Source organism: Limulus polyphemus, unplaced genomic scaffold (genome assembly GCF_000517525.1).
Source record: "Limulus polyphemus unplaced genomic scaffold, Limulus_polyphemus-2.1.2 Scaffold3113, whole genome shotgun sequence".
In the NCBI taxonomy this organism is placed as follows: Eukaryota; Metazoa; Arthropoda; class Merostomata; order Xiphosura; family Limulidae; genus Limulus; species Limulus polyphemus.
Window position 1 is genome coordinate 64,754 of NW_013668723.1, and position 9,934 is coordinate 74,687.

At 32.4% G+C, this 9,934-nt stretch overlaps 1 protein-coding gene across 1 annotated transcript in view; it reads right to left on the reverse strand.

Annotated features, from left to right (window-relative positions):
• LOC106468687 (phosphatidylserine decarboxylase proenzyme, mitochondrial-like) overlaps positions 1-9,934 on the reverse strand; it is a 51,555-nt gene that overhangs the window by 34,454 nt on the left and 7,167 nt on the right. Inside the window, exon 2 of the mRNA XM_022397053.1 lies at positions 8,767-8,832. The gene's annotated coding sequence lies outside the window, so the exon portion shown is untranslated. The remainder of the gene's footprint in view (positions 1-8,766; positions 8,833-9,934) is intronic.

Below are 9,934 nucleotides of genomic sequence, written 5' to 3' on the forward strand. Positions count from 1 at the left end.
TGAACCCAGAACTCTCCCTACACTTGAAAGGTTTCACTTTTGAACCCAGAACTCTCCCTACACTTGAAAGGTTTCACTTTTGAACCCAGAACTCTCCCTACACTTGAAAGGTTTCACTTATACTACTGAACCCAGAACTCTCCCTACACTTGAAAGGTTTCACTTATACTATTGAAGCCAGAACTCTCCCTACACTTGAAAGGTTTCACTTGTACTATTGAACCCAGAACTCTCCCTACACTTGAAAGGTTTCACTTGTACTATTGAACCCAGAACTCTCCCTACACTTGAAAGGTTTCACTTGTACTATTGAACCCAGTTTCAAGTGTAGGGAGAGTTAAAGGTTTCACTTGTACTATTGAACCCAGAACTCTCCCTACACTTGAAAGGTTTCACTTGTACTATTGAACCCAGAACTCTCCCTACACTTGAATTCCAGACAGGATTGGAATACTTTGCTAAAAAAATAGCTATTCAGGAATGTTTTAGTTCATCATATAAACCCACCTCTTCTGAAATCATTCATAATAGTACAAATAATCAAGATCAAAGTATTCTCCACCAAAACCTAAAGTTACGCATTCTGTCTTTTCCTCAAATTCAAGAAACTTATCAAATTCTATCTGTTCTTCATGTTATTTGTCCACGAATTTCTTCCTGACAAACCTAGACTGCTAAAAATCAAACCTTTCTCCTAAAGAACATAAAGAACTAAAAGTATTAAAAAGTGATAAAAGTATAATTTGATTGAAATCTGACAAAAGTAACGTGTTGTCATGGATCAGACAATAGCGCAGCATAAGATATACACACACTCCTTGACGATTCATCTCATTACCAAATATGGAAACTAACTTAACCCTTTCCAAAGAATAACAAAAGAAACAATTTCTTCTACAGTTACAAACTTCTCAACTGTCTATTAGTATATATCAATTTCTTTGTCCCTTAGCTTCCCATACTTCTCAAACTTAGTCCCCTAAAAACTCACATACCCAATTTCCTCTTATATCTTATTGTTTCAGCTTACAACTACAACCTAGGAAAATCCTCATGCTTCCTCTTTCATAAAAAATTCTGAAATGTTTATTAAAACATTTCAAGAATTTAATTATTTTGTTCAATTATTCACATTCCACGTACGAAAGATCTGTTCACGTCCTTGAAGCAATAAATGCTTCCCTGAAATTATACCACAATGATTCTAATCCCTGTTTTTGCTTAAATATCAACACTATAAGAAAACTATTTCTCTTTGCTACTACATCTTCCACTTTCCAGTTTGAAGATGTGAATTATATTCATATTGAAGGCCTCAGTATGGGAAACCCTGTAGCTCCAGTACTTGCCAATATATTCATGATAAAAACTGAAGACTTTGCCATCTCAAATTCACTTTACAAACTAATTTTTTGAATTCAAAATAGGTCACATGCTGCACCCTTTCAATGAGTTGGTTTCATGACCTTAGATACCAATCATTTGATTCTCCAAACATTTTGTTTCAAAAACCCAGCAATTCATAAGAACAAGCTACACCTCTCCCCTAAAAATCTTCCCTATACTAGGATACTTCCCAGAACACCTACTTTTCCAATTCCAATAAATTCTGAAATGAAGTCCAGCAGTCGATGTTCCAAGCTTTGTGTACTGACCTTATAAAAAGGACATCAAAAATCCTTAAAAATTCCTATCATTAACAAACTAAATCAAAAGAATTCCATGAAAGAGCAAGTATTTTAAAACAAAATCAAAATGCATAAACAAGTTAAAAAAAAAATCTATCTCTAACTGGAGAACTATACTTTTTTAGAAAAGAACTGAACCTTAAAACTCCTAAATTTGTTATATACCATTCACTAGTGATGAGGCCCACACATCTATTGCATCATATTGAATAATTGTGTTTTTCTAGAGTTTTCAAACACTACTTTGTTAATTTCACTTACTGGTAAGAAGTATAATTTATGCACAAGATATAAACTCTTTCCGAGTTTGAACCTAGAAACTGAACTTCTCTCAGCACAACTACATTAACATAGCTAAACATCTGTCTAAAGTCATAGGTAATATGCTTTTTCCAATACCACTAGTTGTTATGTGTTTTCAAGTTGTGTTTTGATAGATCAAGAGTTTGATCATACATGGTTAAAATATAATTTTATTAGCAACGTCAGTGAAAACATTGGAGGCAGTAGTACTGAAATGCCTTGCAAATTATTAACTACACGTGTTAACCCTTACCACACAATAACAGCACAATCACCAAACATACGACCAAGTTCAATTTGGTACTTGACGAGATATCTTTTAACTGTATTTACACATTCTCAGTTATGTAAAATTGCTTGACTGTAGAATTCAAATAAAATATTTCTTGAAAGAAAGATAAAGGAAAAATTTTGGAAGTTTCTTAATTGTACCTCATTCCATCAGAGAAAAATGTCAGCTTACTGATGAATACATTAAAATCAAATGTTGCCTTTCCAAAAATAATCTGGATGTACATGGTTAAAAAAAGCATTTCTTTAATATTTATTAACTTAGCTCATCGAATTACCCATCAATAAAAAGAAATATACCGATGAAAGGCTCTGAATTTTTTGTTGATAATATTCATGTAAAAGTTTTGAATAAATATCTAAAAGCAAAATAAATTAGTTGACTCATTCGTGCAAACAAACAATACCAAAAACAATAAACAACAAGTAACAAAACACAAGAATTTCAAATTACTTGTCTTATCATTGGAATTTTCTATCACAAGGTTTTTTTGCCTTCAGCTACAAGTGTCACCAACCAGTCACAAAAATCAGACCTCTGAAATTAAAAAATAATGTTGACCCAGAACATCTAATGATACCAATATTTGTTTTTAACCTTATTTTATTAAGATAACACATTTTTACATATTCCAGTGGGAAATCGAGGAGTCCAAAGGTTTAGACCACAAAATACACTCTGCGCGTATAGCTAAGGATCATTATAAAAGTAACAATCGATGTCTTCATTCTGTTTAAAAAGCCAGACAAAGCTCTTGTGGGGAAGATGCTGTTGACTAGCTCCCTTTCCTCTGGTTACTAGTTCAAAATTTGGGACAGCTATGCTACCTGAACCTACGGTGGTCTGAGGTGGCCATCAGAAAACCATAACAAGCAAACAACTAATACAAATATTTGGAATACCTGAAAGATTAAGCAATGGTCAAGGTACTTTCTTTAATTTAAAAATTATCATTATGCAATGTACATTAAAATAGACATATTATAAAAAAATTGAGAGCATTCTTTCGACAATAAACGAAACTACTTGAACATAGTCAACCTCTGACAGTCAAATCGTGCAAGTGATAAAGTTCTTTGTATGCCCATTCAGAAGTTTGCAATTACATTTACTATATCTCTTCCATCCTACAGCACTATTTTGATTATGTATACTTTATTAAAAATATCCACTTGACACATTTCAACAGATACATCTACATCATGTCAAACGTACTGGAACTGTTTTGTGTTTAGTGCAAAGCTACACAATGGGCTATATATACACCCTCTCCACCATAGGTTTGTTTGTTTGTTTGAAGTTAAGCACAAAGCTAAACAATGGGCTATCTCTGCTCTGTCCATCATGAGTATCGCAACCCAGTTTCTAGCGTTACAAGTCCGCAGACATACAGCTGTGCCACTGGGGGGGGCCCCCACCATATGACTTGAACCCTATATTTTAGCATTCGTTAATCACTAAACTTATCACTGATCCATCAGGGAAGAATGACACTGTTAAGTGTTAATTAACATTTCTAATAACTTGAGTGACTACTATCACTCTGTATTAATTGATTTCTACTTAGTGCTACTAGGTAAAATATTAGAGAACTCTCCTAAAATTCTTCCGATGTTCAGAAGTGATAAAACTGTCTGTGAATATACATATTTGCATAAGTGAATATCATATGTATGTATAGTACATTCTCAACTTATACTTAAAATTAATTTTTCAATACTATAACATCATCAGGGAATTTTAATTGGCACCATCTGTGGACATTTTGTTGTACTATATATATATAGTTGTTGTTAATTAAAATTTCACAACGTTGTCACTTTTCCTTACACATCATTTAAGCCACTCTGTTTTTCAAAACGAATTCACAAATCGTAAGATTTAATATGTCAATTCATTTTTTTTTGGCCCAAAATTTACACCTGATTTGTTAACTTAGTGCCTATGTGTATTAAACCTATGATGTTATTCTTTTAAATGGCTAGGACCTTCAGAAGAATTTATCTGTCCAAATTCATTTCTACCTTCATTCTAACAAATGTAATGTGAAAGTTCAAATGATACTTAAGTTACCAAATACGCAGAGGGAAATCCTGGTCCATTTTAAAGAGTAAGTCTATGTTTTACCAATGTAATATGCAAAGACTCACATTAACTTATAAACTTGTTATATAAATTAATACCAGCAATGACAACAGGGTGTCTAGCTATTTTTATGAAGTCCATATAACTAATAATCAAGAAATTTCAATTTTTGTCTCTCTCACATGCAGGACTTGATCCCAGGGCCACTCACACTACAAGTTAATGTTCTACAAACTGAACTAAAAAGAACTTTTGGTAAAAGCTCTTTTTAACAATTACCACATTTTTCCCCTTTCACAAACAAGGCCTATCCTCAGGCTTTATCTCAGGGTTGTTGGCTGATCACTAGTTCGGGAACCAGTTTTCATGTAGTAATTTCAATTTTTGTCTCTCCCACACACAGGATTTAAATCTAGAAACAACTGAGCTAAAGAGTTAACAACTCAAACTACCACAACAACATAATTCTATATATATACGTCTCCGTTATCTGAATCTTTTCCCCCGCTCTTAGAACTGATCTTATTCTATTATTGTGCTATTATTGTTCTTTTAAATGGCTAGGACCAAATTAACAAACAGTTTTACTAGCGTACATGCAGTACAGTACAAAGTTGTTTCTTAATTATATCAAACATACAAGGAGAACACTTTCTTAAAGTCTCCTAACCGAATAGCCAATAGAAACATGAATTTATGAGTCTTGCAATTTAACCAGTTTAATATAGCTACTTTCTTATGCTACACCATAATACTCTCATTTATTATATCTTACTTACTAAAGTGCAGTGGAAATGTCATAACTGAAGTCACTTCACCTTTCAATAACTAGTTAAGAATACAATTTTACTCAGGTGTATACAATTTTTTCAAAACTTCCACGTCTTCTGCATGTTTTCTCTAAATTATTATACTATTATGGTAAAATTGATTTCAAAAGGTCATAACCACATGTTAATTCTTTTACACAGTTAAAGATTATGTGTGCAACTTAAGTCTAAAGTAAGGATGTATGTGATTCCGTGTGGACTTCTATGAAGGTAATAATGAAATCTGTGCGTGTGGCTTGAGATGGTTAAAATTATGCGTAGATCAGTAGCTGAAGTATGTAACTTAATTACTTGTGGAATACTGTGCTAAGACTATAAAAGTGGGAAATCCACATAGGACTTAAGCCTCTTTTGTCTTCATTTATTCCTGTATTTGTTCTGTGCAGAAGTTTGGAAAAACCTATTCACCCTAGCAGCAAATACAAATCATAATGGAAAGTAAGAATATGGTAATTTGGTGATGCATACAAATATTATTGTAGATAAAGACTTTGTTCACTTGTGTTGGTTCTTCCTTTGCTGTTTACGTTTGATTTATTATACGCATATTTCTGCAATACGAGTTTAGCAGAAACTTTTAGACACATCTGTTGTATAGGAGTAGAGCAACTAAATACTCAGTGAACATGTGGAAAGTCTTTCACAAAATAAATTTTAGTTCTTCCTGTACATATGAAATTTTATCAAACAATGCTTTCAAAGAACCCAATCTAGCATCGCATACCACAAAGTGATACCTGAAAAAGTTATTTTGCAGGAATATAAGCCTGTATTATCACTTTCAAACTAAGTTACAAAGAGTTCAAGATACAATCATCACAAAAAAAGTTTCCAGTTAACAAACATCTGAATAAATTCCCATGCACTATTTAAACTAACTGAGTATTATCAAAGTTTTTCTTCATAATGCGTATCAAATAGAAATCAATCTATAATACCTATAAGTATACAATATTTTCTATAAAACATGCCATAAATAGTCTTAACCTTTTATCTTGAAATAAGAAGGGTACAGGTGATCTCATTGAAGTTTATAAAGTCATTCTGGGGATAAATAAGATAAAGGCCTCAGATTTATTTCCCTGAATACTAAAAAAAAAGGACACAAATTTAAGATTTGACAAAGATAGGGACAAATGAGGTTCAATTAAAAGTATTTTCTTTTTCTAATAGGTGATTAGCTCATGGAATGAGATGCCATCAGCAACAGTGGTAGCCAACATCTTGCACTTTAGAAAAGACTGGGTTAAAGGGGAGGAATCAGTGATTTCCTGAAAAATAAAAGGTGGGTTTAAATTTTCTACTTTTCTTTTTCTTGAAGTGGTCACCCTTGAAGGACCAAATGGCTATTTGTTATCCATATGTATACTACCAAATCTGACATTCATTACTGATGCCTTTTTTGCTGAATTACAATGAGCATATAAAGATTTGCCACACACAGAAAGCCATTGTGAAGACTTGACAAGAAATACATCCCAGAAATATGCAATATAATTTTGAATAGTACTTTGTTGTTATATAATTACTGACTCTAGGCTTGCAATGAGTATAGGTTATACAATTTCATCCCAACTGATAAAATCTTTTTTTACTCAATAGTTTAGGCAGTGTATTCATGATGAAACAAACATGAAAACGTCTGTTTGGCATTCGGTAAAGTAATGTCTTTGTAAGTCATATGCAACCATTTTCATAGTCAGATGTCAATTCAATATATAATTTATATGTGCTCAGCTCACACAATAAAATTCTTCATTACTCTTTTCATAAAGAATTTAGCTGAAAATACAAGAAAAAAAGTTAGCCTTAGTTCAAATACTGAGCAAAAACAAAATGCAATTAGACAGGTATTCGTAAACAAACAAACACAGAAAACTGATGTCCAAAAACTTAGACGTATCACTACACCAGTGGTAGAGACTGACTAGTGAAAGTCACAATTTACACTTGTGATCATTACAAGTAAACTATAAGGATTCAAACAGCAATTTAAAATTTTAAACTAATGCCAAAATTTGATTCAAGAAAAAAATAAACTGAAAAAAATATTTAGGATCAGTTAGGAACTCGAAACAAAGAATTTTTTTTATGTCTATGGGATTAAAGCATGGTCATTCTAGAAATTTCCAAACGTTTAGTTTTTGTCATCCAAAGAAAAATCCTGGCCATATAATATGCAGGATGTCCATTAATGGAAGACAGCTGAGTACTAGAACCTCACCATGTCATTACAGTCTATGTTGGCACATCTAGTCATAATCTGTCACTTTTTAAAAATGGAGATCCTTCTTGATTATGTTGAACATACTGTTGCCTGGAATATGTAGGCAGTGTTTACCACTGACTTTTCTCACCTGTTCTATAGTAGAACTTGTTGCAGATCTCTTTTCAATTGGTCATGGTGTCCCAAGTTGATACATATTCCTTTGTTTCCCAGTACCAACAAGCACAAGTGATATCTCTATCTGGGAAAATCTAATTCATGATCTGAACAAATATTTATAATTGATGTGTATGAATATTTTGTGTTACATATCCTTCCCAAAAGGTATTAATTTTCAGTTGCATCCCAATCTTACAAATTTTTAAAAATATCAAATATCTCATTGACTCCATTCCACCGCAACTTTATATCAACTTGTGGTTATCATGTGACTATGATTTATGTACTAAAAATAATTTTAATATATGATGTACTGAAATCTTTGTACATACACAATACATATATACAGACACACACACAGCAAAATCCTTAAAACACTTTTCAACTATATAAAGGAATGTTCTGAATTGGAATTTCTAGGGATGGTGGAACTTTCAAAATTTAAAATAAAAATTTATATAACACAGATGTATAACTGACAATTATCACTAGTTTCATGCTTATGGCAAGTCCTATCTTCCTGCTGTAAATGCAAAGGAACTAACAGTAAACAATCTTTGAAAAAATAAGCACAGTGCACTTAAAACTTACTGCCTGGAAAGATTTGTTTCTTATGGATTTCCCGCAAAGCTACACTAGGGCTATCTACGTTAGTCGTCCATAGTTGAGCAGTGTAAGACTAGAGGGAAGGCAGCTAGTCATTACCACCCACCTCCAACTCTTGGGCTACTCTTTCACCAATGAATATTGGGATTAACTGTCACATTATAACACTCCCAAGGCTGAAAGGACGAGCATGATCGGTGTGATGGGGATTCGAACCCGCGACCCACAGATTGCAAGTCGAGTGCCCTAACCAACTGTCCATGTCGGGCCCACCTGGTGAGGTAGGTACTTACTTGTCCTATACTTAGTCTGCAAGGTTTTTCTTTGAATATACATCTACTCCAAGTACTCTTATGTATCACTAAACTTTTGTCACAGTTCCACTTTTAATTCTTATGGTTAAGAATCCTAATTTCTTCCCAGATTTGAATTTGTTACATTTGAGAAGCAAGATTTCACAAAATCAGTAATTAGATTCATATTATAAATAATCACTTGAATATCAATGTAATAAAACATGAACTCCCTCTCACCCCCAAGAGCTTTGGCATATTAAATGATTTAAAATATTCTTACCTGTTAGATGTTTCAACAGAGATACAGTGTAAACTTTCATTAAATGCACCAGTGGATGTATATGATCTGTAATTAAGCATAACTTCCAGCTATAGTAAAGAATCAACAATCAAAATACTTTAATATGTCATAAACATTCAAAACAATAAACCACGTCAATATTATCATTATTATTATATATTTAAGTTGCTAGCACATTACGAAAGGTCAAATCAAATATTCCAAAATAATTAAACAGTGTAAAAGGTACATATTTAAAAGCTAAATGTAAAGTTTTACTTTACTCACATGACTAGCTCCAATTTTATACACAAATAATGACAGAGAAGATGAAAATAGTTTTAAAAATGAAATTTCTATCTTACTGTGATTATTCAACTCATTCACAACCTTAAATCCCCTAGTAAATTACTGTTGTAAGAATAACAGACCTATAATTACCAGGACACTTTTCATCATCCCCCCTTAAAAAGAGAATTAACAGTTGCTCACTATTCTGGGACTTGTGAAAAAAATATTAGATATACAATACAACAGAAGTTCAACATTCTTCAATAAATGTTTCTTTCCTTATTCAGTAAATTTTCTAGCTGTTTCTTACAGTATTCGAATTATTCAGAGGCATGAATAAAACTAATGTATCATTGACTATAAGCTCTATAATGTCTTTCATTACTAATTCAATTTTAGAAAATGCTAATTATAAAATAATGGTTTCTTCATCAGAGGCATTGCTACTGACCTGGCAAATTAAAAAAAAAAAGTTGTTTTCAAAATAACTCTCCGTACACAAAGGCTACTCACTGTACGCACTACAATTGCGTAATAATATTATAATAATATATTCCTTGGTAAGATACATAACGATGTTCTAATAACAATTAAGTGTAAACATTTTTGAAGAACTATTTATACTAATTAATGTTAACTTGCGATCAGAACAAGCTATCTACTTAGAGAAAAAGTTAGTATTTTCTTAAATCGAAAATGTATTTCCAGTAATACTTACCTCACACTACAGCTATTACTCGATTGCTAGGCTATCTTTACTTTTGCCCATCTAGGCATTGGTCTGATTTTTTTCTCACTTGCTCAAGTTTTTTATTCCCCACTTAATTTCCCTTGGCGATATCTGTCTCGTGACATTGTAAACCTATATCAATGTGCC